Source organism: Lithobates pipiens, unplaced genomic scaffold, assembly GCF_037356315.1.
Source record: "Lithobates pipiens isolate NorthernLeopardFrog02 unplaced genomic scaffold, aLitPip1_a1.2 Scaffold_22, whole genome shotgun sequence".
NCBI lineage: Eukaryota > Metazoa > Chordata > Amphibia > Anura > Ranidae > Lithobates > Lithobates pipiens.
Window position 1 is genome coordinate 36,580,443 of NW_027507784.1, and position 27,605 is coordinate 36,608,047.

General features: G+C 46.9%; 7 non-coding genes across 7 annotated transcripts; all 7 read right to left on the reverse strand.

Moving 5' to 3' along the window:
- Nucleotides 1-9,356: 9,356 nt before the first annotated feature.
- TRNAC-GCA (transfer RNA cysteine (anticodon GCA)) lies at nt 9,357-9,428 on the reverse strand. The gene has a single exon. It is a non-coding gene; the product is annotated as a tRNA-Cys (tRNA).
- A 1,475-nt stretch (nt 9,429-10,903) lies between these two features.
- TRNAC-GCA (transfer RNA cysteine (anticodon GCA)) lies at nt 10,904-10,975 on the reverse strand. Its single transcript has one exon. It is a non-coding gene; the product is annotated as a tRNA-Cys (tRNA).
- A 5,114-nt stretch (nt 10,976-16,089) lies between these two features.
- On the reverse strand, nt 16,090-16,161 carry TRNAC-GCA (transfer RNA cysteine (anticodon GCA)). The gene has a single exon. It is a non-coding gene; the product is annotated as a tRNA-Cys (tRNA).
- A 2,550-nt stretch (nt 16,162-18,711) lies between these two features.
- TRNAC-GCA (transfer RNA cysteine (anticodon GCA)) lies at nt 18,712-18,783 on the reverse strand. The gene has a single exon. It is a non-coding gene; the product is annotated as a tRNA-Cys (tRNA).
- A 2,636-nt stretch (nt 18,784-21,419) lies between these two features.
- TRNAC-GCA (transfer RNA cysteine (anticodon GCA)) lies at nt 21,420-21,491 on the reverse strand. Its single transcript has one exon. It is a non-coding gene; the product is annotated as a tRNA-Cys (tRNA).
- Nucleotides 21,492-24,057: 2,566 nt separating this feature from the next.
- Nucleotides 24,058-24,129, reverse strand: TRNAC-GCA (transfer RNA cysteine (anticodon GCA)). The gene has a single exon. It is a non-coding gene; the product is annotated as a tRNA-Cys (tRNA).
- Nucleotides 24,130-24,984: 855 nt separating this feature from the next.
- On the reverse strand, nt 24,985-25,056 carry TRNAC-GCA (transfer RNA cysteine (anticodon GCA)). The gene has a single exon. It is a non-coding gene; the product is annotated as a tRNA-Cys (tRNA).
- Between the last annotated feature and the right edge of the window lie 2,549 nt (nt 25,057-27,605).

Below are 27,605 nucleotides of genomic sequence, written 5' to 3' on the forward strand. Positions count from 1 at the left end.
TTCCTTGGTAGACTCTGTTCCCTAGCAGTGTCATTAGTACAGTGACAGTGCACATTTTTATTGCTGATCACTGTATTCGTGTCATCAGTCCCCCGAAAAAAAGTCAAAAGTGTCAGTTAGCTGTCCGATTTGTCCACCGAAATATGGCAGCTCCGGTATAAGTCGCTGATCGCCGACATTACTAGTAAAAATAAAAAATAAATAAAAATATCACATAGTTTGTAGACGCTATATCGTTTGTGCAAACCAATCAATATACACTTATTGGGATTTTTTTACCAAAAATATGTAGCTGAGTACATATTGGCCTCAAATGATGAAGAAATTCGATTTTTTACATATTTTAATTGGATATGCCTGCTTTGCAGGCAGGAAAAACGGCCCCATCTCTACTCCGTGTACAGAGAGCTCTGTGTTGTTTGTTTATTGTTAGTAAACACAGGGCTCTGTGCTGTGATTTGCTAAGCCGATCAGCAGGTCACAGCCATAAATCATTGGCTGGGACCTGCTGACCGACTTGTGCTGTACCGAATGACAGCACAGATCGGGCGGCGGGAGCACGCGTGCGCCACCCGGAGATGCTAGATCACATTCATGTACATGATCAGATGCAGAGCCGCTGCCCCGCCGGCAGTATTTTTACAATGGGGCGGTCCGCAGGGGGATACGGCTTGACATGTTTGGTATTTATTATTGCATTCTCATCTATTTTACCGTACAAAAAAAAGTGAAATAATATATTGCATGTGTGTGCACCAATACCAATGATCACCCTTTGATGAAGTCACATGAGCAGTGACACAACGCGTCAGGGAGGAGTCAGGTGTCATCATTTCCTGTCACGGCCGAGACCAGGAAGTACTGTGTTCAGTGCTGCTGTACCTATACTTTTGATGTAAGCATATATATTTTTTTACCTATTAAATTCGTTTTAAACTACTGCACAGTGGGGATGCTTTTCTTCTTCACATGCCTTCACCTCATCTGCTGAGTTTGAAGTTCCCCACTAGATATCCGTCGCGTGCTGTGACGATCGAAGGAGATCGATCGACTGCTGGCTTACCATTGCCTTCAGATTACAGGCTCATTCTGACCCTAGGGGTCTCCTTTGGAGGTAAGAGGCTGGGGGAAACGTGTGACACTCCACGGATTGCTGCTGATTGGATTGGAGGAATCTGAAATCGATCACTTTCTACACATGCCCTTTACGTCTTCTATATGAACTGTTTGATGAAGATTCAGTACATTCATGTTTGCACTTTACTGCCCTGATTGGACTTTGCACCTTTTCCTTTTTTTACATTGACTTTTATTATTTTGCATTGCATGCGATTTCTTGCACCTTAGCGATTTTTTTTATGCATTTTATGTGTTTTTTATGTTATTTATGGTTTTATTTGCACCTTTATGTGCTTTAGACCTTCCTATTCCTATTGGATCCTTCTTGCACTTTATGTGAAGAGTTTGGCACTTTATGCGATTTTGTGCAAATTTTTTCACTTTATGTGATTTTTTTTGGTTAATTGTTCCGTTTTGTGATTGCTACCCACTCCCATGCATTCTATGTGATTTCTACCCACTCCCATGCATTCTATGGGATTTCTACCCACTCCCATGCATTCTATGTGATTGCTACCCACTCCCATGCATTCTATGTGATTGCTATCCACTCCCATGCATTCTATGTGATTGCTACCCACTCCCATGCATTCTATGTGATTGCTATCCACTCCCATGCATTCTATGTGATTGCTATCCACTCCTTGCACTTTATGTGAAGACTTTGGCATTATATGCGGTTTTATGTGATTTTTTTTTTTTTCACTTTATGCAATTTTTGGTTATTTGTTTTGCTTTGTGATTGCCATCCACTCCTATGCATTTTTAGAGCTATATTGGCTACGTTTGGTTATTATTGGTTTATTTTATCATATTGATTTAGTCAGTCTGGTGAAGTTACACTGCTGATTTTATTTATTTTTTTGTTTATTTTATTCAGCTTGACCACTCACTTTTCCTTACAGCAGTTAGCGCCAGATATTTATTTTTATTTGATTGCTTTTTGTGTGGGAACTTTTTTTTATGTTTGGCAGCTTCTGTTGGTCTGCATGGATTTGCTTTAGCTGTTCACTTTGGTTTTGCGCATTAGTCTGCCTTTTAGTTTATTCAGAAAAAGGTTTAGTATTTAAGTGGTTAAACTTTCCTCATTTACACACTGAAGTCTATTCCTTTGACAAATCGTTACAATGTTTATACTTAAGTGACACTGTTTAAGAATGTTGTGATTCTTGGCAGACTGCATGTTTTTTTTTTTTTTTTCTTCCTTTCTTTTGAGGGCTGTGGCTTCAGAAGAGCAGAGAGAATTCTTTGTATATTAAGAATCGTGAAACACTTTTTTATCAAGATCGCAATGGGGGAAAAAATTGTGATAACAATTCTTGGTGATTAATCGTGCAGCTCTACAGTTTAGTTTGCATTAAAAATTGGAGTTTAATAAACAGTTGCGCTTCTATTGTATGGCAAAAGAAAATGGCAATGACTACTATTTTATCCTCCACGGTTGGGGGTTTAATTAATCTTCAGGCCCAAAACATGACTCTGTGATAACAGCGGCATCTGATTCCAGCTCCTACCACCAGGAGCGGCCAGTTTATTAGGGGCGCCACCCCCCCCCCCCCACCTAGTGTGCATGTGGGGGTGCCGGACTCATATATATTTTTTTTTAAGCAACGTGATTTAGAGCCGGAGGCTCTAATTGGCCTCAAGAAGTTTGGGCTCGGGGAGCACTTGTGACAATGGCGAATCAATATTTGCTATCGTCTTCCGGCTTCTCCTCCCAGCCAATCGGGACAGGAGGGGGATCGGGTTAGCTGGGAGGAGAAGCCGAGGAAGCTGCAGAGGGGTTTATGCAGGAGGGACCGTGCCATGGAGGGGTGAGTGCGCACCTGGGGGGGGGGGGGGGTGTTTGTTTGCTGCCTCTCCCAAAAAAGTTTAGCACCAGCTGCCACTGCCTACCTTGAATATGTGACAAACTTGACAAATTTGATACAATTTTCCGTTATCTGTTGCTCTTTTGTGATGTATATATATTTTTGTACAGTAATTAAATGATTCTGCAGAGAAACCCTTCCATTTAGATACAAAGGTATCCAACATGTTCCAGGGGCACCAGGATTTGGAATTGGGACCTCTGGATCTGCAATTTTTTTTGCTTTCAGAGAACACACAATTTTTTTCGGGGGGGGGGGGGGGGTGTTAACTTATCTCCAGACCCAAAAATGTGCATTTTAACAGATGTGCAAAAAATGCAAAAACAGCTCTGCCAGCGAATGGGTTAAAGATATTTTTGAGCTACAAACTCTCTTCTCAGTTGTGTCCTGAGGATTCAGCTGAGGGACTTTCCTCAAGTCACAATCTCTCAGACTCCGTTGTGTCCAGAGGCTTCCTATGGAAGAACTCAAAGCAGATCTGTATTTCCATTTAAATGCTGGACAAAGGGGTTTATTTACAAAAGACAAATCCACTTTGCACTACAAGTACAATTGGAAGTAAAGTCGCTGTGGATCCGAGTGGGATATAAGGAAAATTAAAAGCAGTATTTTAACCGTTCCCCGACCGGCGCACAATGATGTACGTCAGACAGAATGGCATGGACAGGCAAATGGGCGTACAGGTACATCCCTTTGAATTTTTTAGCCGTGCCATCGCCCGTGAGTCTGACCGTGGGTACCGCGGACTCGATTGCCACAGGGATACCCGCGATCGTCTCACAGGGAGGAAGAACGGTGAGATGCCGATGTAAACAGCATCTCCCCATTCTGCCTAGCAACAAGGGACACTGATCTCTGCTCCCTGTGATTGGAGCAGGGATCAGTGATGTGTAAAACACAGCCACACCCCCCACAGTTAGAAACATGCTCCTAGGACACACTTAACCCCTACACTGCCACCTCCTGGTTAACCCCTTCACTGCCAGTGTCATTTACACAGCAATCAGTACATTTGTATAGCACTGATAGCTGTATAAATGACAATTGTCCCAAAAATGTGTCAAAAATGTCCGATGTGTCCGCCATAATGTCTCAGTCGTAATGATCGCCGCCATTACTAGTAAAAAAAAAAGATTAATAAAAATGCCATAAACTATCCCCTATTTTGTAGACGCTATAACTTTTGCGCCAACCAATCAATAATCGCTTATTGCGATTTTTTTTTTTTTTTTTACCAAAAACATGTAGAAGAATACGTAACGGCCTAAACTGAATGTTTTTTTATATATTTTTGGGGGATATTTATTATAGCAAAAAGTAAAAAAATAATGATTTTTTTTCAAAATTGCAGTTTTCTTTGTTTATAGCACAAAAAATAAAAACCGCAGAGGTGATCAAATACTACCAAAAGAAAGCTCTATTTGTGGGAAAAAAAGACGTCAGTTTTGTTTGGGAGCCACGTCACACGACCGCGTAATTGTCAGTTAAAGCGACGCAGTGCTGAATCACAAAAAGTGGTCTGGTTTTAAGCAAGCAAAATGGTCTGGGGCTTAAGTGGTTAACTTGCACATGATTGGATGATAAAATCAGCAGAGCTTCCCCTCATTTGAGACCTACCCCTCGGATTAAGAGCGACTGCACTTCCAAGTGCAAAGTGATTTGCCTTTCCTAAATAACCCCCAATATATCCCTTCAACTATTTATTATTGTGTATGTTTCTGCTTAAAATGTACTGTGAATCTTCTACATTTGGATACAAAGATATCTAAAATCTGGCAGGGGGCACCCGGATTTGAACCAGGGACCTCTCGATCATGCAGTCGAATGCTCTACCACTGAGCTATACCCCCTCTGCTGGTCATTTTATGTTGTGTGTGTTGTTTCATGAGTACTTCACTCTGTAGGCAGCTAGACTATTATAAGGTTGAACAATTCAGTCTTTTATATTTATGCATTTTTTTTCCCCCTTTAAATGTACTTTAGCAAAATGATGCAGAATTTCTGCATTTCTGCATTTCTGCTTTTCTGCTTAAAACATACTTTGGAGCTTTGGAGCAGGGGTAATTCATTCAAATTCAAGGAGGTCCCGTCACTAAAAATTTCTTCCAGCCGAGGTCCAAATCTCTCTTTAATTTAAATGTAACAGTAGGTCAATCACATCCACATTTAAAGTAAAAGAAAACGACCTTACATAAGGTGTCGCCATCAGAGTACCTCTTAGGTCAGTTGCCCAATCAGAGTCCCCCTTACATCAGATGCCCCCATCAGAGTATCTCCTTACATATGATGCCCCCATCAGAGTATCCCTTTACATCAGGTGTCCTCATCAGAGCACCCCTTACATCATATGTCCCCATCAGAGTATCCCCTTACATCAGGTGTCCCCATCAGAGTATCCCCTTACATCAGGTGTCCCCATCAGAGTATCCCCTTACATCAGGTGTCCCCATCAGAGTATCCCCTTACATCAGGTGTCCCCATCAGAGTATCCCCTTACATCAGGTGTCCCCATCAGAGTATCCCCTTACATCAGGTGTCCCCATCAGAGTATCCCCTTACATCAGGTGTCCCCATCAGAGTATCCCCTTACATCAGGTGTCCCCATCAGAGTATCCCCTTACATCAGGTGTCCCCATCAGAGTATCCCCTTACATCAGGTGTCCCCATCAGAGTATCCCCTTACATCAGGTGTCCCCATCAGAGTATCCCCTTACATCAGATGCCCCATCAGAGTATCCCCTTACATCAGATGCCCCATCAGAGTATCCCCTTACATCAGATGCCCCATCAGAGTATCCTCTTACATCAGGTGTCCCCATAACGCTGCGTACACACGACCGGACTTTTCGGCAGACTAGGTCTGATGGAATCAGTCCGTCGGACATTCCAATTGTGTGTGGGCTAATCCAATCTTTTTTCTTTTTAAAAAATCCGACCGGACTTAGAAATAGAACATGTTTCAAATCTTTCCGACAGACTCAATTCCTGTCGGGAAAACCGTTAGTCTGTATGCTGGTCCGACGGACCAAATACGACGCAAGGGCAGCTATTGGTTACTGAACTTCCTTTTCTAGTCCCGTCTTACATCATCACGTTCAAAACGAACAGATTTAGTCTGTTCGTGTGTGGGAAAGTCCGTTCATTTGGAAATCCAGCGGAACTCCGTTGAAAGTCCACCAGGAAGACCGTCTGACCTTTTCTGACGGAAAGTCCGGTCGTGTGTACACGGCACTAGAGTCCCCCTTACATCTGATGTTCCAATCAGAGTCCCCCTTACATCTGATGTTCCAATCAGAGTCCCCCTTACATCTGATGTTCCAATCAGAGTCCCCCTTACATCTGATGTTCCAATCAGAGTCCCCCTTACATCTGATGTTCCAATCAGAGTCCCCCTTACATCTGATGTTCCAATCAGAGTCCCCCTTACATCTGATGTTCCAATCAGAGTCCCCCTTACATCTGATGTTCCAATCAGAGTCCCCCTTACATCTGATGTTCCAATCAGAGTCCCCCTTACATCAGATGTTCCAATCAGAGTCCCCTTTACATCAGATGTTCCAATCAGAGTCCCCCTTACATCAGATGTTCCAATCAGAGTCCCCCTTACATCAGATGTTCCAATCAGAGTCCCCCTTTATCTTGGATGTCCCCATCAGAGTATCCCCTTACATCTGATGTTCCCATCAGAGCCCCCCTTGCATCAGATGTTCCCATGAGAGTCCCCCATACATCAGATGCTCCAATCAGAATCCTGCTTTACCTCGGATGTCCCCATCAGAGTATCCCCCTTTCATCAGATTTCTCCAACAGATATAATTGCCCCCACCGGAGTTACCCCCCCTTCCCTTATATCAGGTGTCCCCATCAATCAGTTGCCCGACTCAAAGTATTCCCTTATATAAGGTGTCCCTATCATAGTGCTCCCTTACATCAGGGTGTCCCATTCAGAGTTGTGTCCTGAGGCTTCATTCTGTTCACGGCAGGACATCTGTATCTGCAATTAAATGTTACACCTACTCCATCTCCTGAAGTATTTGTTTTTGCTTAAAGCGGGATTGCACTGTGGAAAAAAATATTAAAAGCCAGCAGCTACAAATACTACAGCTGCTGACTTTTAATAAATGAACACTCACCTGTCCCGGGTCCAGCGATGCCGGCAGCCAAGGCCGATCGATTGGCTCTCAGCTGCTGCCACCACCATTCTAGGTGAGGGAATCAGGAAGTGAAACGCTGCGGCTTCTCTTCCCGGTTCCCTACTGCGCATGCACGAGTCACGCAGTGCAATGGGAATTGTCTGTGCTGTCTCTGGGACCCGTGTGTCCCCCAGAAGACAGTGTGCAGGGACAGGAAGAGGGAGTCTATGCCTGGAAGTGGTTGTAAATACCTGTCTTTGACAGGTATCTGCATCCCCTTGCTGCCTGAAGGGTGCCAATTGTGAAGCTGGAGGGGGGGAGGGTTCTGATCAGTGGAGGTGTAGGCACTTTAGGGTGGAACCCTGCTTTAAAGCAATGCTGCATGCAGAGAAATGTATACATTTACATACAAGGGAATCTAGAGGGCACCTGGATTTGAACTGGGGATCTCATGATCTGCACTTGAATGCTCTACCACTGAGCTATACCCCCTCTGCTGGTAGACCTGATGAAACGTTTATTTTATTTTATTTTATTTTTTTTTGGTGAACATTTCACTCCACAACAAAATTAAACTATATAGCCATCTGTTTTAATATTTATTCATTGTCTTTCCCCCTTGACGTAACCAGGGAGCAAGCACACATCGTAGGAGGCACCTCTCGATGGGAGATACCATTCCACATCCACAATTGAAACATTGAAACCTATACAAACAGCGGGGGGGGGGGAACAGACCGTAGTTCTCACATTGTGCCTCACTGCTGTGGGTGGCTTAACAGTGTGCTGATGGTCCGGTTTTGTCTGTGTTGCAGAGCGGGTTTGCTGTGTTGAACGGCCGGTTTTGTCTGTGTTGCAGAGCGGGTTTGCTGTGTTGGACGGCTGGTTTTGTCTGTGTTGCAGAGCGGGTTTGCTGTGTTGAACGGCCGGTTTTGTCTGTGTTGCAGAGCGGGTTTGCTGTGTTGGACGGCTGGTTTTGTCTGTGTTGCAGAGCGGGTTTGCTGTGTTGGATGGCTGGTTTTGTCTGTGTTGCAGAGCGGGTTTGCTGTGTTGGATGGCTGGTTTTGTCTGTGTTGCAGAGCGGGTTTGCTGTGTTGGATGGCTGGTTTTGTCTGTGTTGCAGAGCGGGTTTGCTGTGTTGGATGGCTGGTTTTGTCTGTGTTGCAGAGCGGGTTTGCTGTGTTGGATGGCTGGTTTTGTCTGTGTTGCAGAGCGGGTTTGCTGTGTTGGATGGCTGGTTTTGTCTGTGTTGCAGAGCGGGTTTGCTGTGTTGGATGGCTGGTTTTGTCTGTGTTGCAGAGCGGGTTTGCTGTGTTGGATGGCTGGTTTTGTCTGTGTTGCAGAGCGGGTTTGCTGTGTTGGATGGCTGGTTTTGTCTGTGTTGCAGAGCGGGTTTGCTGTGTTGGATGGCTGGTTTTGTCTGTGTTGCAGAGCGGGTTTGCTGTGTTGAACGGCCGGTTTTGTCTGTGTTGCAGAGCGGGTTTGCTGTGTTGCAGAGCGGGTTTGCTGTGTTGGACGGCTGGTTTTGCCTGTGTGGAGGGGGGGGGGGGGGGGGGTTGCAACTCAGACAAAACCAGCTCTTCAATACAGCCACTGGCCGCCCTCCAGCAGCATTGGTGCACAATCTGAGAGCAATGGTCTCCCCCGCTGTTTGTATAGATTTAAATTGTGTCTGTGAAATGGTATCTCCCTATTGAGAGATACCCCTTATGATGTGCGCATGCGCCCTGGTCACATCAGGCCAGCTGATCAGTAGATCAGCTGTTGTGCTATTCCTATAAGGAGCATGCGCAGTACATACCGGGCACTATTCGATGGGGGGCACTTCTCGACAAAACACCACAACTACAGAGAAGTCATTGGATAGCAATGTACAGTGACAGTACTCACTGTCAGCACGCATTCGGAACAATGGAAACAACAATGGGGCATATATGTTGAATTGCGGCGGAACCCCTGGGGACTTCTCGTAGAACCCCAGTTGAGAAACTCTGCTCTAAAGGAAGTAAAAAAAAAAAAATGACAAGAATGTTATATTTACCTGCTCTGTGCAATGGAGTTACACAGAGCAGCCCTAAAACTCCTCTTCTCAGGACCGCCCCTCCTCCTTCCTGCCGAGTGCCCCCAGCGGAGTCAGCCTGCAATGGGGTCACCCAAGTAAACGCACTCCTGACCCACTGCTCTTTAAAATTACAGCATAGAAACCTTCACATTTAGATGCACAAAACACTCAAGGGGGCACCCGGATTTGAACCAGGGACCTCTCGATCTGCAGTCGAATGCTCTACCACTGAGCTATACCCCCTCATGCTGAAAGGAGCCCTGCAGTAAAGTGGACATTCGGTGACAATGTTGCTTCGGGACTTGCTTCAGTTGCTCACTGTGGTTCCTGGTAAAGGTGGTTGGTCCCTTATTGGCGACAGCTTCCCTTCTACCTCTGACCACAACAGGTTCTCCGCCTGGCAGAACCGTCACATTTGGTTGGACTGCAAGCCAAAGCCCTAACCCTGCGCTGCCCTTTTACTTCTGGATAGGAAGAAAACCCCTGCCCATTGGCTGAGATACATATATCCATAACCCACTTACATCGGGGTCCCCAGAGAGTTGCCCTTACATCAGGGTCCCCATAGAGCCTCCCCTTTACCTCAGGGTCCCCAGAGAGCCCCCCTTACATCAGGGTCCACAGAGAGCCTTCCCCTTACATCAGGGTCCACAGAGAGCCTTCCCCTTACATCAGGGTCCCCAGAGAGCCCCCCTTACATCAGGGTCCACAGAGAGCCTTCCCCTTACATCAGGGTCCCCAGAGAGCCCCCCTTACATCAGGGTCCACAGAGAGCCTTCCCCTTACATCAGGGTCCCCAGAGAGCCCCCCTTACATCAGGGTCCACAGAGAGCCTTCCCCTTACATCAGGGTCCCCAGAGAGCCCCCCTTACATCAGGGTCCACAGAGAGCCTTCCCCTTACATCAGGGTCCCCAAAGGGCTCCCCTTACATCAGGGTCCACAGAGAGCCTTCCCTTTACATCAGGATCCCTCCTTACATCAGGGTCCCCAGAGAGCCCCTTCCTTACATCAGGGTCCCCAGAGGGCCCCTCCTTACACCAGGGTCCCCAGAGGGACCCCCTTACATCAGGGTCCACAGAGAGCCTCCCCTTTACATCAGGATCCCTCCTTACATCATGGTCCCCAGAGAGCCCCTTCCTTACATCAGGGTAATCAGGGTCTGCAGAGAGCCCCCCCCCCCTTAGTTCAGGGTAACCCCCAGGCCCAGGAAGCGGTGATCGGCAGCTCTATTGTGTCCAGTGGAGAGGGGAGGGGCCTCTGACCCGGGCTTGTATCTGCAAGAATATAGAAGCGACTCACTAATGAGTGAAGCCGATACATGCGTGGGTCACAGGCCCCTCCCCTCTCTGCTCTATACATTCAGAGAGAGAACTACAAGCCCCAAGGAGATCCCGTGGCTCGTCTGCACCATAGAACTGCCAATCGTCACCTCCCCACACTGCATACTAAAACAGACCGTTATTAAAAGAAAACGTCATTTAAAAAAGCATAAAAACTGCATAATAAATACAACAGGCGCTGCTAATGAGTATTACTAATCATCACAAGTCAGCGATCCCCAGGGATATTTCCCAGCAACAATCTCTCGGTTCAGCCTAATTGTATCCAGAGGTTTCATGGTTAAACGCTCTATCGGTGTCCTCCCTTGACGTTTTGTTTTGTTTTTTATTTGTATTTCCTGCTTTTTATTTAAATACAAAGTTATCCAAAATCTGGCAGGGAGCACCCGGATTTGAACCAGGGACCTCTCGATCTGCAGTCGAATGCTCTACCACTGAGCTATACCCCCTTGCACAAAGAGTGTGGATGATTCTGTCCTGTTCTATTCCATAGTGCAATTTAACCATCCGGATGCATATTTTTTAAACCCTGTAACTTTTGCGCCAACCAATCAATAAACGCTTATTGCGATTTTTTTTTTTTTTTTACCAAAAATATGTAGAAGAATACGTATCGGCCTAAACTGTGGAAAAAACATTTTTTTATATATTTTTGGGGGATATTTATTATAGCAAAAAGTTAAAAAATTATGATTTTTTTTCAAAATTGCAGCTTTTTTTTGTTTATAGCACAAAAAATAAAAACCGCAGAGGTGATCAAATACCACCAAAAGAAAGCTCTATTTGTGGGAAAAAAAGGACGTCAATTTTGTTTGGGAGCCACGTCGCACGACCGCGCAATTGTCAGTTAAAGCGACGCAGTGCCGAATCGCAAAAAGTGGTCTGGTTTTAAGCAAGCAAAATGGTCTGGGGCTTAAGTGGTTAACTTGCACATGATTGGATGATAAAATCAGCAGAGCTTCCCCTGATTTGAGACCTATCCCTTGGATTTAGAGTAACTGCACTTCCAAGTGCAAAGTGCAAAGTGCAAAGTGATTTGCCTTTCCTAAATAACCCCCAGTGTATCCCTTCAACTATTTATTTTTGTGTATGTTTCTGCTTAAAATGTACTGTGAATCTTCTACATTTGGATACAAAGATATCTAAAATCTGGCAGGGGGCACCCGGATTTGAACCAGGGACCTCTCGATCTACCACTGAGCTATACCCCCTCTGCTGGTTACTTCTTGTTGTGTGTTGTTTTGTGAGTACTTCACTCTGTAGGCAGCTAGACTATTATAAGGTTGAACAATTCAGCCTTTTATATTTATGCATTTTTTTTCCCCCTTTAAATGTACTTTAGCAAAATGATGCAGAATTTCTGCTTTTCTGCTTAAAACATACTTTGGAGCTTTGGAGCAGGGGCAATTCATTAAAATTCAAGGAGGTCCCGTCACTAAAAATTTCTTCCAGCCGAGATCCAAATCTCTCTTTAATTTAAATGTAACAGCAGGTCAATCACATCCACATTTGAAGTAAAAGAAAATAAAACGACCTTATGTAAGGTCCCCCTTACATCAGATGCCCAATCAGAGTCCCCCTTACATCAGGTGTTCCCATCAGAGTATCCCCTTACATCATATGTCCCCATCAGAGTATCCCCTTACATCCTATGTCCCCATCAGAGTATCCCCTTACATCATATGTCCCCATCAGAGTATCCCCTTACATCCTATGTTCCCATCAGAGTATCCCCTTACATCATATGTTCCCATCAGAGTATCCCCTTACATCATATGTTCCCATCAGAGTATCCCCTTACATCATATGTCCCCAGCAGAGTATCCCCTTACATCATATGTCCCCAGCAGAGTATCCCCTTACATCATATGTCCCCAGCAGAGTATCCCCTTACATCATATGTCCCCATCAGAGTATCTCCTTACATTAGATGCCCCCATCAGAGTATCCCCTTACATCAGATGCCCCCATCAGAGTATCCCCTTACATCAGATGCCCCCATCAGAGTTTCCCCTTACATCAGATGCCCCCATCAGAGTTTCCCCTTACATCAGATGCCCCCATCAGAGTATCCCCTTACATCATATGTTCCCATCAGAGTATCCCCTTACATCATATGTTCCCATCAGAGTATCCCCTTACATCAGGTGTCCCCATCAGAGTATCCCCTTACATCAGGTGTCCCCATCAGAGTATCCCCTTACATCATATGTTCCCATCAGAGTATCCCCTTACATCATATGTTCTCATCAGAGTATCCCCTTACATCAGGTGTCCCCATCAGAGTATCCCCTTACATCATATGTTCCCATCAGAGTATCCCCTTACATCAGATGCCCCCATCAGAGTATCCCCTTACATCAGATGCCCCCATCAGAGTATCCCCTTACATCAGATGCCCCCATCAGAGTATCCCCTTACATCAGATGCCCCCATCAGAGTATCCCCTTACATCAGATGCCCCCATCAGAGTATCCCCTTACATCAGGTGTCCCCATCAGAGTATCCCCTTACATCATATGTTGCCATCAGAGTATCCCCTTACATCAGGTGTCCCCATAACGCTGCGTACACACGACCGGACTTTTCGGCAGACTAGGTCTGATGGAATCAGTCCGTCGGACATCCCAATCGTGTGTGGGCTAATCTGATTGTTTTTCTTTTAAAAAATCCGACCGGACCTAGAAATAGAACATGTTTCAAATCTTTCCGACAGACTCAATTCCTGTCGGGAAAACCGTTAGTCTGTATGCTGGTCCGACGGACCAAATACGACGCAAGGGCAGCTATTGGCTACTGAACTTCCTTTTCTAGTCCTGTCTTACATCATCACGTTCAAAATGAACAGACTTAGTCTGTTCGTGTGTGGGAAAGTCCGTTCATTTGGAAATCCAGCGGAACTACATCGAAAGTCCACCGGGAAGACCGTCTGACCTTTTCTGACGGAAAGTCTGGTCGTGTGTACAAGGCACTAGAGTCCCCCTTACATCTGAAGTCCCCATCAGAGAGTCCCCCTTTACCTCAGATGTCCCCCATCAGAGTATCTCCTTACATCTGATGTTCCCATCAGAGTCACCCTTTACCTCGGATGTCCCCATCAGAGTATCCCCTTACACCTGATGTCCCCATCAAAGTATCCCCTTACATTTGATGTCCCTCTTTCATCAGATGTCCTGACCAGAGTTTTCCTATAGATCTAATTGCCCCCACCAGGGTTACCCCCCCCCCCCTTATATCAGGTGTCCCCATCAATCAGTTGCCCGACTCACAGTATTCCCTTATATAAGGTGTCCCTATCATAGTGCTCCCTTACATCAGGTGTTCACATCAGGGTGTCCTATGGCTTCATTCTGTTCAGGGCAGGATATCTGTATCTGCAATTAAATGTTCCACCTACTCCGTCTCCTCCTTGAAGTATTTTGTTTTTGTAATTTTGTTGTTGTTTTTGCTTAACCTCCTCGCGCCCGCCCTATAGCCGAATTACGGCCGTAGAGCAGGCGCGTTCGTTCGGGCGGTCGTCCCTGGACGGCCTGATGTTTACTTCCGCAATGCGCGCCGCCGCGGGCGCGCATCGCGGAAGTTCTGTGTTCGCCGTGTCCCCCGGGGACAGGCAAACACAGATCGCTGTAAACGGCCAATCACAGCGGCCGTTTACAGCGTGATCGGCGTGTCCAATGGGAGATGATCTCATATGTAAACATATGAGATCATCTCGCAGCGCCGCTCTCCTTCCTCGCACAGACAGTGCGAGAGGGGAGAGATGAACGGCTGCAGCGGCAGCCGTTCTGATTCTGGAAAAAAAAAAAATTAAAAAAATGAAATAAAAAGTGCCATCCGCCCCCAGCAGTGCCATCCGCCCCCAGCAGTGCTATCTGCCCCAGTGCCATCCACCCCAGTGCTACCTGCCCCCAGTGCCATCCACCCCAGTGCTACCTGCCCCCAGTGCCATCCACCCCAGTGCTACCTGCCCCCAGTGCCATCCACCCCAGTGCTACCTGCCCCTAGTGCCATCCACCCCAGTGCTACCTGCCCCCAGTGCCATCCACCCCAGTGCTACCTGCCCCCAGTGCCATCCACCCCAGTGCTACCTGCCCCCAGTGCCATCCACCCCAGTGCCACCTGCCGTCAGTGCCACCTGCCCCCAGTGCCACCTGCCCCCAGTGCCACCTGCCCCCAGTGCCACCTGCCGTCAGTGCCACCTGCCGTCAGTGCCACGTGTCATCAGTGCCACATAGTGCCATCTGTCATCAGTGCCACGTATCAGTGCCATTTGTCATCAGTGCCACCTGTCAGTGTCACGTGCCATCTGTTGTCAGTGTCACGTGTCATCAATGCCACTTATCAGTGCCATCTGTCATCAGTGTCACGCGTCATCGGTGCCATGTATTAGTGCCATCTGTCATCGGTGGCACATATTAGTGCCACGTATTAGTGCCATCTGTCATCGGTGCCACGTTTCAGTGCCACGTGTCATCAGTACCACGTATTAGTGCCACGTGTCATCAGTGCCACGTATAAGTGCCACGCGTCATCAGTGCCACATATTAGTGCCATCTGTCATCAGTGCCACATATTAGTGCCATCTGTCATCAGTGCCACCTGTCATCATTGCCACGTATCAGTGCCATCTGTCATCAGTGTCACGTGTCATTGTTCTGGTGCTTCAAAAGTGTAATAAGTAGTCAACAAGTTAGATGTGTAACTTATGTTCCTAGAACACATGATGGCGCTACCTGCATGTTGGGCCTCTCTATGTGGCCAGGCTGTGAAAAAGTCCCACACATGTGGTATTGTAATACTCAGGAGGAGTAGCAGAATTTTTTGGGGGGTGTCATTTGTGGTATACACATGCCACGTGAGAGAAATAACCTATTACAATGACAATTTTGTGGAGAAAAAAAAAAAATGAAAAATCTTAATTTTGCAAAGAATTGTGGGAAAAAAATGACAACATCAAAAAGCTCACTATACCTCTTACTAAATACCTTGGAATGTCTACTTTCCAAAAAGGGGTCATTTGGGGGGTATTTGTACTTTCCTGACTTGTTCGGGTCACAAGAAGCGAGATTGGCCACCAGTACATCAGATGTGATCAATTTTGTGCGATTCGCACCACAGCTTGTAGACTCTCTAACTTTCACAAAGACCAAATAATATCCACTAATTTGGGTTATTTTTACCAAAGATATGTAGCAGTATAAATTGTGACCAAAATTTATGAAGAAAAATTAATAATTTGCATAATTCTGTCACAGAAACAAAGAAATATGCGTTTTTTTTCAAAATTTTCAGTCTTTTTTCATTTATAGCGCAAAAAATAAAAACCCCAGAGGTGATCAAATACCACCAAAAGAAAGCTCTATTTGTGGGAAAAAAAGGACAAAAAATTCATTTGGGTACAGTGTTGCATGACTGAGTAATTGTCATTCAAATTGTGAGAGCACCGAAAGCTGAAAATTGGTCTGGGCAGGAAGGTGTTTAAGTGCCCTGTAAGCAAGTGGTTAATGCAATGCTGCATGCAGAGAACGTCTACATTTACATACAAGGGAATCTAAAGGAATCCAGGGGGCACCCGGATTTGAACCAGGGACCTCTCGATCTGCAGTCGAATGCTCTACCACTGAGCTATACCCCCCTCTGCTGGTAGACCTGATGAAACATGTTTTTTTTTTTTTGGTGAACATTTCACTCCACGACAAAATGAAACCATATAGTCATCTGTTTTAATATTTATGCATTGTCTTTCCCCCTTGACGTAACCAGGGAGCAAGCACACATCGTAGGAGGCACCTCTCGATGGGAGATACCATTCCACATCCACAATTGAAACCTATATATATATATATATATATATATATATATATATATATATATATATATATATGTATATATCCGCCCCAATGTTGAATTGCGGCGGAACCCCTGGGGACTTCTTGTAGAACCCCAGTTGAGAAGCACTGCTCCAAAGGAAGTAAAAAAAAAAATAACAAAAATTTTATAAATCTCTTCTCAGAAAACCACCCCTCCTCCTTCCTGCCAAGTGCCCCCAGCAGATTCAGCCTGCAATGGGGTCACCCAAGTAAACGCACTCCTGACCCACTGCTCTTTAAAATTACAGCATAGAAACCTTCACATTTAGATGCACAAAACACTCAAGGGGGCACCCGGATTTGACCCAGGGACCTCTCGATCTGCAGTCGAATGCTCTACCACTGAGCTATACCCCCTACGCTGAAAGGAAGCCTGCAGTAAAGTGGACATTCGGTGAGAATGTTGCTTTGGGACTTGCTTCAGTTACTCACTGTGGTTCCTGGTAAAGGTGGATGGTCCCTTAATGGGACCAACCACAACAGGTTCTCCACCTGGCAGAACCGTCACATTTGGTTGGACTGCAAACCCAAGCCCTAACCCTACGCTGCCCTTTTACTTCTGGATAGGCCCTCACACAGCTTGGCAGCCCTATGCCCCCGGGATAGGCCCAATCACCAGCCTAGCAGCCCGGGGCATATGACACACGTCCACCCAGACAGCGGACCAGGTGGCACAGACCATAGATCACTTGACCTCACTAGAATATATAGGTTCTCCCAGCAGGCCAAGGGATTCAAGAAAACCCCTACCCATAGGCTGAGAAACCCCATATATCCATAACCCACATACATCGGGGTCCCCAGAGAGTCGCCCTCACATCAGGGTCCCCAGAGAGCCTCCCCTTTACCTCAGGGTCCCCAGAGAGCCCCCCCTTACATCAGGGTCCACAGAGAGCCTTCCCCTTACATCAGGGTCCCCAAAGGGCCCCCCTTACTTCAGGGTCCACAGAGAGCCTCCTCTTTACATCAGGGTCCACAGAGAGCCCCTTCCTTACATCAATGTCCCCAGACAGCTCCCCCACTTACATCAGGGTCCATAGAGAGCCTTCCTTTTTACATCAAGGTCCCTCTTTACATCAAAGGGCTCCCCTTACATCAGGGTCCACAGAGAGCCTCCCCTTTACATTTCAGTCCCTCCTTACATCATGATCCCCAGAAAGCCCCTTCCTTACATCAGGGTCCTTAGAGAGCCCCTCCTTACATCAATGTCCCCAGACAGCTCCCCCACTCACATCAGGGTCCATAGAGAGCCTTCCTTTTACATCAAGGTCCCTCTTTACATCAAAGGGCTCCCCTTACATCAGGGTCCACAGAGAGCCTCCCCTTTACATTTCAGTCCCTCCTTACATCATGGTCCCCAGAAAGCCCCTTCCTTACATCAGGGTCCCCAGAGAGCCCCCTCCTTACATCAGGGTCCCCAGAGAGCCCCTCCTTACACCAGGGTCCCCAGAGGGACCCCCTTACATCAGGGTCCACAGAGAGCCTCCCCTTTACATCAGGATCCCTCCTTACATCATGGTCCCCAGAGAGCCCCTTCCTTACATCAGGGTAATCAGGGTCTGCAGAGAGCCCCCCCCCCTTAGTTCAGGGTAACCCCCAGGCCCAGGAAGCGGTGATCGGAAGCTCTATTGTGTCCAGTGGAGAGGGGAGGGGCCTCTGACCCGGGCTTGTATCTGCAAGAATGTAGAAGCGACTCACTAATGAGTGAAGCCGATACATGCGTGGGTCACAGGCCCCTCCCCTCTCCGCTGTATACATTCAGAGAGAGAACTACAAGCCCCAAGGAGATCTTGTGGCTCGTCTGCACCATAGAACTGCCAATCGGCACCTCCCCCACTGCATACTAAAACAGACAGCTGGAGGTGCAGGGGGAGATGCCCGATCTTGCCCCCCCCCCCCCCCACAGCGACAGAATGGCAGGCCCTAGTCGCAAGTGCGACTGCTGTGACCCTGAAAGTTCCGCCACTGACTGAACCAATAAGAGCACCAAAGAAAAATAAATATCACACCAACACCTAACCACATTTCAGATCTGGTGACTTCCTCATCATCACTTCCCCTTTAAGACAAATCGAAATTGTTATTAAAAGAAAACTTCATTTAAAAAAGCATAAAAACTGCATAATAAATGCATCACAAGTCAGCGATCCCCAGGGATATTTCCCAGCTACAATCTTTCTGTTCAGCCTAATTGTATCCAGAGGTTTCATGGTTAAACGCTCTATCGGTGTCCTCCCTTGACGTTTTGTTTTGTTCTTTTCCTTTATTTGTATTTCCTGCTTTTTATTTAAATACAAAGTTATCCAAAATCTGGCAGGGGGCACCCGGATTTGAACCAGGGACCTCTCGATCTGCAGTCGAATGCTCTACCACTGAGCTATACCCCCTTGCACAAAGAGTGATGATGATTTGATTCTGTCCTGTTCTACTCCATAGTGCAATTTAACCATCCGGCTGCATATTTTTTTCTTTTTTTTTTTTTGTTTCCTTAAAAGAGAATAGTTGCAACTTTTACATTTATGTACAATAGTATCCCAAACATTCTAGGGGGCGCCACTGAGCAGCGTCCAGATGTTGTATCCCTGAGCTCGTTTCTTGTCATCGAATGTTCTGCCACGGAACCATCCCCTCCGACCTCCTCTTATTATATCCTTTAGTTATACATCTCCCATTTATATACAGCACTTGTAATAAAATATGTAGATTGCTGTCCATATCTCCTTCCTGAGACTCCGGCTCTGAACTCCTGGGATTAAGAATGTTTTTATACAACAAAATTGGCTTGTGCTTGCACTTTTTCAAACATTAATCTCATGTAAATAGCAGTCACATTATAAAATCAGATACAAACTTCTTAAAAAGCAATCCCCCCCATACTGATAGTGAAGTGCCCCCCCATACTGATGGTCAGCGAAGTTCTCCCCATACTGATGGTCAGTGAACTGCCCCCCCATACTGATGGTCAGTGAGGTGCTCCCCATACTGATGATCAGTGAAGTGTCCCCCCATCATATACAAACTTCTTAAAAAGCAATCCCCCCATACTGATGGTCAGTGAAGTTCTCCCCATACTGATGGTCAGTGAAGTGTCCCCTTATACTGATAGTGAAGTGCCCCCCCATACTGATGGTCAGCGAAGTTCTCCCCATACTGATGGTCAGTGAAGTGTCCCCTTATACTGATAGTGAAGTGCCCCCCCATACTGATGGTCAGCGAAGTTCTCCCCATACTGATGGTCAGTGAAGTGCTCCCCATACTGATGGTCAGTGAAGTTCTCCCCATACTGATGATCAGTGAAGTGCCCCCCATACTGATGGTCAGTGGTGTGCCCCCCATATTGATGGCCAGTGAAGTTCTCCCCATACTGATGGTCAGTGAAGTGCCCCCCCATACTGATGGTCACAGTGAAGTGCCCCCCCCCCATACTGATGGGCAGTGAAGTTCTCCCCATGCTGATGGTCAGTGAAGTGCTCCCCACACTGATGGTCAGTGAAGTTCTCCCCATACTGATGATCAGTGAAGTGCCCCCCATACTGATGGTCAGTGGTGTGCCCCCCATACTGATGGTCAGTGAAGTTCTCCCCATACTGATGGGCAGTGAAGTTCTCCCCATGCTGATGGTCAGTGAAGTGCTCCCCACACTGATGGTCAGTGAAGTTCTCCCCATACTGATGATCAGTGAAGTGCCCCCCATACTGATGGTCAGTGGTGTGCCCCCCATACTGATGGTCAGTGAAGTTCTCCCCATACTGATGGTCAGTGAAGTTCTCCCCATACTGATGGTCAGTGAAGTGCTCCCCATACTGATGGTCAGTGAAGTGCCCCCCCATACTGATGGTCAGTGAAGTGCTCCCCATACTGATGGTCAGGGAAGTGCTCCCCATACTGATGGTCAGTGAAGTGTCCCCCCCATACTGATGGTCAGTGAAGTGTCCCCCCATACTGATAGTGAAGTGTCCCCCCATACTGATAGTGAAGTGTCCCCCCATACTGATGGTCAGTGAAGTGCCCCCCCATACAGATGGTCAGTGAAGTTCTCCCCATACTGATGGTCAGTGAAGTGTCCCCCCCATACTGATGGTCAATGAAGTTCTCCCCATACTGATGGTCAGTGAAGTGTCCCCCTATACTGATAGTGAAGTGTCCCCCCATACTGATGGTCAGTGAAGTGCCCCCCCATACTGATGGTCACAGTGAAGTGCCCCCCCCATACTGATGGTCACAGTGAAGTGCCCCCCCATACTGATGGGCAGTGAAGTTCTCCCCATGCTGATGGTCAGTGAAGTGCTCCCCACACTGATGGTCAGTGAAGTGCCCCCCATACTGATGGTCAGTGGTGTGCCCCCCATACTGATGGTCAGTGAAGTTCTCCCCATACTGATGGTCATTGAAGTTCTCCCCATACAGATGGTCAGTGAAGTTCTCCCCATACAGATGGTCAGTGAAGTTCTCCCCATACTGATGGTCAGTGGTGTGCCCCCCATACTGATGGTCAGTGGTGTGTCCCCCATACTGATGGTCAGTGGCATACCCCCCATACTGATGGTCAGTGGTGTGCCCCCCATACTGATGGTCAGTGAAGTTCCCCCCATACTGATGGTCAGTGAAGTGCCCCCCATACTGATGGTCAGGGAAGTTCTCCCCATACTGATGGTCAGTAAAGTGCCCTCTCTTAGAGGTAATGAATGAGAATTTGGATCAGGGTTTACTTACTAGAAAACTTTATCATCCACTGAGCACCACTCTCTCTGGTCCCTTCACCCAACTGTAATGAAGGAGTTGTGTGCAGAGAATTAGGTGGTGGGGTCACCTAACTTTGTTGCACCCTCTGCTCCGGTAGCCCTGCAGAGCTCCATTTAAAGAGTATCTATTGTCAAAATTTAAAATCATTCATTCATATCCACATTGTATCTCCACCATCCTAATAATCCAAACAATGTTGAAGTTTGTGAACTTGCTTTGTGAAGATTCCACACATTTGCTTCCTTGAACCCTTTGATAATATAAAAAAAAAAAAGCTTCTAGGGGGCACCCGGATTTGAACCAGGGACCTCTCGATCTGCAGTCGAATGCTCTACCACTGAGCTATACCCCCTACCTGCCAACAGGTGAGCCAACAGGTGAGCCTACAGGTGAGCCTACAGGTGAGCCAACAGGTAATAGGTAAAGGTCAAAACCTGTTATTAATGTTTTCAAAAACCTACCATGTCAGGTTTCTATTTACAGAGGAAATTAGCCAGAACAAGCTCAGCAGACCTTATTGAAAAACAAACACAAGTGCAATGAGCAAAGGTGTAACATGTTAGAGCAGCCAAGCAGATGTTCTTTCAACAGTTCTGTATAACCACACCAATACACGCTAACCTGTTATTACATGAAATAACTTGTACCATTTCACTCACACCAAATGGTACTTTGGGTAGGTATTTGGGACACAGCTTAAGTCTAAGCCCTTGTACACACGGTCGGAGATTCCGACAACCAAATCCGTCGGATTTTGTCCAACGGATTTCGTCCGAAACTGTTGTATACACACGGCAGGACAAAGTTGTCAGAAAATCCGACGTGATGACGTTATTTCGTTACGACGGGACTACGTTCACGCTAGTAGCCAATAGCTTTGGTGTAGGAATTTGATCTGAGCATGCGTGGCACTTTGTCCGATCGGAATTCTGTACACATGATCGGAGTATGTCTGATCGGAGCATTTTGTCGGAAAATTTTACCAAAAAGTTGGAAAACTTGGTCCGTCGGATACTCCAATGGAAACAGTCCGATGTAGACCACACACAGTCGGAATATCCGACAAAACGGCTGGATCGGACACATTCCGTCGGAATCTCCGACCGTGTGTACAAGGGCTAAGATGCAGCACATGATCGGGTTTCCCTCCAGGAACTCAAAAAAACCTCTTCATAGGGCCCCACATAGTGCCTGTCATTGGGATGTGGTTAGATTGATGTCTTTATCTTCCCTGGCAGGTTGAAAGGTGACTGTATATGAGGTCTGCTGAATGGAAGCCAAGCACAGAAAAGGCTCAGAACTCAAGATCTGAAGTTCCTTCAGAAAGCCTCATGTCTGAAGTGTCAATCTCCTGTGGGCTCAGGACAAGGCCTGAGGGTTACACTACAGAGGTCATGTTGTGGATATACAGGGTAGCCAGGTTCCAGGTTGTGCAAATAACCAGCTTGAGTTGAAGGGATTAAGAACTGCTTGTCCAAGAGAAATGAGCTACCCCTTGTGGTCTTCAGGATAATCAGAGCAAGAGAAAAAAACAAAACTCATTAAGGGCAAAAGATAATGCCTAGAAGAAGGTCTGAAGAAACATTTTTCAATAAATCAGATGTAGACAAGGTTGTTGTGCTGAAGAGGGTGTCCAGAAGAGACGTTAGTACCAGTGGTGGCCCGTCCATAAGGGGCGCATGGGCGCTGCCCCCCCCATCCATGCATATGGTTCGTAATATACATGCAGGACTCTGGATGCAGTTGGGGGGGGGGGGGTTGAAGAAAGTGATTAGAGCCAGAGGCTCTAATAGACTTCGAAATAGGGTGGGCTTGGGGCGCAGAGCAATGAGTAGTCTCTAGTGCAGTGACTACATATCCCATTATAATCATCTACTCTGCAGAGTGCATGAGCTTTATGGGAAATGTAGCTCCAAAACATCTGGGGTGCCAAGGTTTGCCATCACTGCTCTAGTGTCACACGAATTCCCCTCCTGACAAATCAGGAAGCGGATCTGAGACCCATTTCCCAATTAACTGAAAGGAGACGGTGCGCTGGCAGCCGGGAGGTGAAGGGAGGAGACACGAGGAGAGGAGACACGAGGAGAGGAGATACGAGGGAAGCTAGCCGGCCGCTTGTCCGTCACCTGGAGAGAAGCTCGAGGAGAAACTTTGCTGGCAGACGGGAGGAGGAGAAGGAAATGCGAAGAGATGCAGGGGAAGCTGTGTTGTGCTGTGTTTGGGGTGCCAAATGCTGCACGTCTTACCACAATTTGTGACAATTCTGCTTGTGATTCCAAATAGCCCTTAAGAACTTATATTTAACTAAGCTTTGTGATCCTGTGCTATTATATAGAGAAGGGAAATCTTCACTCTTAGATGGAAGGGGTCTAAAGTCTTCCAGGGGAGAGAGATTAAAGTCCTTACATGTATACTATGGAAAAGTCCAAAATCTACCAGCAGACACCGGGATTTAATCCAGGGATCTCACAAACTGCAGTCAAATGCTCTAGCACCGAGCTATTAGAGTTCTGGGCTATGGCTGCACACAGTCGATCAGCAGGATCCAGACATGAATCATCGGCTGGGACTTGCAGAGAGGCTCCTGCTGTTTACGATCCCAATGGGTGCCAGCCGAGGGGCTGTGGGGGGAGACGGTGAATGTCCCACAGAGCCCAGGATATGGGTGGGTGGGGGGCACCCATTTGTTTACATAGTTCAGCTGCCCACATCTTTTCTACTGGAAAACTCAAAACTGGCTCTTCAAATGCTTACATCTCTGCCACTGAACTTTGCCCCTCTCATTTATAATGAACCTCAAATCATAGTTACATTTAGTTAGATACAATTGATGAACCGCATTGGGCTGCTGTTGTGATCTCTTCTTGGGTTATAGTGTTAATATTGGCATTTAGATGCAAAGGAATCCAAAACCCACCAGGGGGCACCCGGAATTGAACCAGGGACCTCTTGATCTGCAGTCAAATGCTCTACCACTGAGCTATACCCCCTTCAGTAGAAACGTTGTGTTACGTTTTATTTTTTCTGCTTCCTTTTCTATGTATTTATAATAAAGGTCTTTCCTTGAATTTAGATTCAAGTGTTTCCAAAATCTTCCAGAGGGCACCCGAGACCTCTCAGCCTGTGTTATACACCCCCCCCCCCCTTCTCATTTTCAGCTTTACTTTTTGGGTTTTTTTTTCTCCTATTCTTTAAGGCCCCGGTCACACTACACATAGCGGGAACTTTTCTGTTTATGCGATTCTCACATGGAGAGGCGTGGCCTACATTCACTTCAATGGACTGCTATATGTGTGATTGTGGCTCCGAAGAAACTCAGGGACCAAATTTTGGCCGGGAGCGTTTTTACACTTGCGTTTTTGCTGTGATTCTTGCTCGTTTTGTCACGTGGCAAAATCGTTCTGCGTTTGGGATGCCAGGCGTCGCGCATTTTGCCGTAATTTGGAATAGCGGCAGTTCTGCTCGTGATTCCAAATCTTTATTTCCAATGAACCTGTGTGATCCTGAGCTCTTATATAGAGATATACACTTAGGCTCTGATCACATAAGCTGTAGCCGCGGTTCACAGCACAGGGTCCAGGGCGTTCCTGTTCACCAATTCAGGTGTGAATCTGGTCTGAATTGTTGCCTAAATTCAAACCTGAATCGGAATCAGACTCACAGGACCCTTTTTAAGTGCGGACCACGACGGCTCCGGAGCTGGGTGAGCCGGCTCAATTACGAGTCCGTCACACGAATTGGATGCATCCAATTCACATATGTATGACCCCCGGCCTTAGATGGAAGGGGTCTCAAGTGTTTCAGGAGGGAGAGACATGTACATTTATATTAGAAAAAAAATTAGAAGGGGGCACCCGGATTTGAACCAGGGACCTCTCGATCTGCAGTCGAATGCTCTACCACTGAGCTATACCCCCTCCATGTACAGCCTATGGGTACAGCCTATGGGTACAGCCTATGGGTACAGCCTATGGGTACAGCCTATGGGTACAGCCTATGGGTAAAGCTCCTCCCTTCAGGGTGAGAGCTCATTCTACCAGAGGCGTAGGAACTTCCTGGGCTTTTTGCCATCAGGTATCTGTGGCTCCAATTTGTAAGGCTGCCACCTGGTCTTCAGTGCATACGTTCACAAAATTTTATCAATCAGCCACAGTGTAATGCGGGCTGCCATATAGGTCTGATGGCTATTGTTTGGCAGCATGGGCACTGGTGAGGCTGCATTTGATGGGAGCCGGTAGGCTGCATTGATGGGCGCTGTGGAGGCTGCATTCAATGGGCACTGGTGAGGCTGAATTGATGGGAGCTGGTAGGCTACATCGATGGGCGATGTTGATGCTGCATTTGATGGGCACCAGTAGACTGCATTCGATGGGCGCTGGTGAGGCTGCATTCGATGGGCGCTGGTGAGGCGGCATTCGATGGGCGCTGGTGAGGCGGCATTCGATGGGCGCTGGTGAGGCGGAATTCGATGGGCGCTGGTGAGGCGGAATTCGATGGGCGCTGGTGAGGCGGAATTCGATGGGCCCTGGTGAGGCGGCATTCGATGGGCCCTGGTGAGGCGGCATTCGATGGGCGCTGGTGAGGCGGCATTTGATGGGCACTGGTGAGGCTTCATTCAATGGGCACTGGTAGGTTGCATTCAATGTGCGCTGGTAGGGTTCATTTGATGGGCGCTGGTGAGGCCGCATTTCATGGGAGCTAGTGAGGCCGCATTTGATAGGAGCTTCATTAAAAAGGTAGGGTATGGGCAGGGCAAAGGGGTGGAGCCAGGGGGTGGCAAAATTATGTTTCGCCTACGGTGTCAAAAGTCCCTGCACCAGCCCTGCCCCCACCACCAAAAAAATAAAAGATTGTGGCTCACAGGGGAGTTTGAGGAACAGAAGTTTCTATGTCACCTCCACTGAGCATCCTGAAGATTGCAGTGAATGTCCCAGGATACCACAGAACCAAAATGAGCCCAGGATATGGGTGAGTGGGGGGCACACATTTGTTTACATAGTTCAGCTGCCCACATCTTTTCTACTGAAAAGCAACTCTTTAAATGCTTACATCTCTGCCACTGAACTTTGCCCCTCTCATTTATAATGCACTTCAGATAATAGTGTTTGCATTCAGATCCAATTGTTGAACCACATAAACTGCTGTTGAGATCTTTTCTTGGATTACAGGTGTTATTGGCGAGGGTATTTGGATGGAGGGGTATCTGGGGTTGACTAGGGGGCACTGGATTTGAGCGAAGGACCTCTTGATGGGCAGTCGAATGCTCTACCACTGAGCTATACATATTCAGCTACAGAGCTGTGTCATGTTCTTTTTTTTTCCTGCTTCCTTTTTTCTATTCATGTATTCATAATAAAGGTATTTTCTTGAATTTAGATTCAAATGCTCACCCCCCCCCCCCTAATTTTCAGCATTACTTTTTGGGATTTTCTCCTATTCTTTAAGGCCCGGTCACACTACGCATAGCAGGAACTTTTCTGTTTATGTTATTCTCACTCGGAGAGGCGTGTCCTACATAAGTCAGGCCATTCACTTCAATGGACTGCTATATGTGTGATTGTGGCTCCGAAGAAACTCAGGGAAAAAAAGCGTAAAGCGATTTAACACTTGCGTTTTTTGCTGTGATTCTTGCTAGTTTTGATACGTGGCAAAATTATGCTGCATTTGGGGGGCCGAACTTCACGCATTTTGCCATAATTTTGAATAGCAGCAGTTCTGCTTGTGATTCCAAATCTGTATTGCCATTTAAGCTGTGTGATCCTGAGCTCTTAGAAAGGTTACACTCTTCACACTTAGGCTCTGTTCACATGAGCTGCAGCCACGGTTCATAGCACAGGTTGAGGCCCCACCATCCAAGTGGGCATACGGCAGCACATGGTGACAGGTCCCCTTGCGGGCTCGCTTGCCATGCTTCGGGCATGGCCTCGCTGCGCTTGGCTACTTTTTATTCTAGCTCTATGTCCACTTGGATGGTGGGGCTTGAACCTGGACTCAGACGCCGTTCATCTTCGGAGACCTTTAGCATCTCCTTGTCCTCCCTACTGCGAATTGGGTGCATCCAATTCACATACAGTCCTTGCGAAAGTATTTGGATGCAGCCAAATACAGGACCATTCTGGATGAAAACCTGTTGGAGTCTGCAAAAGACCTGAAACTGGGACGGAGATTTATCTTCCAACAAGACAATGATCCCAAACATACAGCAAAATCTACAAAGGAATGGTTCACAAATAAACGTATCCAGGTGTTAGAATGGCCAAGTCCAGACCTGAATCCAATCGAGAATCTGTGGAAAGAGCTGAAAACTGCTGTTCACAAACGCTCTCCATCCAACCTCACTGAGCTCGAGCTGTTTTGCAAGGAAGAATGGGCAAGAATTTCAGTCTCTCGATGTGCAAAACTGATAGAGACATACCCCAAGCGACTTGCAGCTGTAATCGCAGCAAAAGGTGGCTCTACAAAGTAT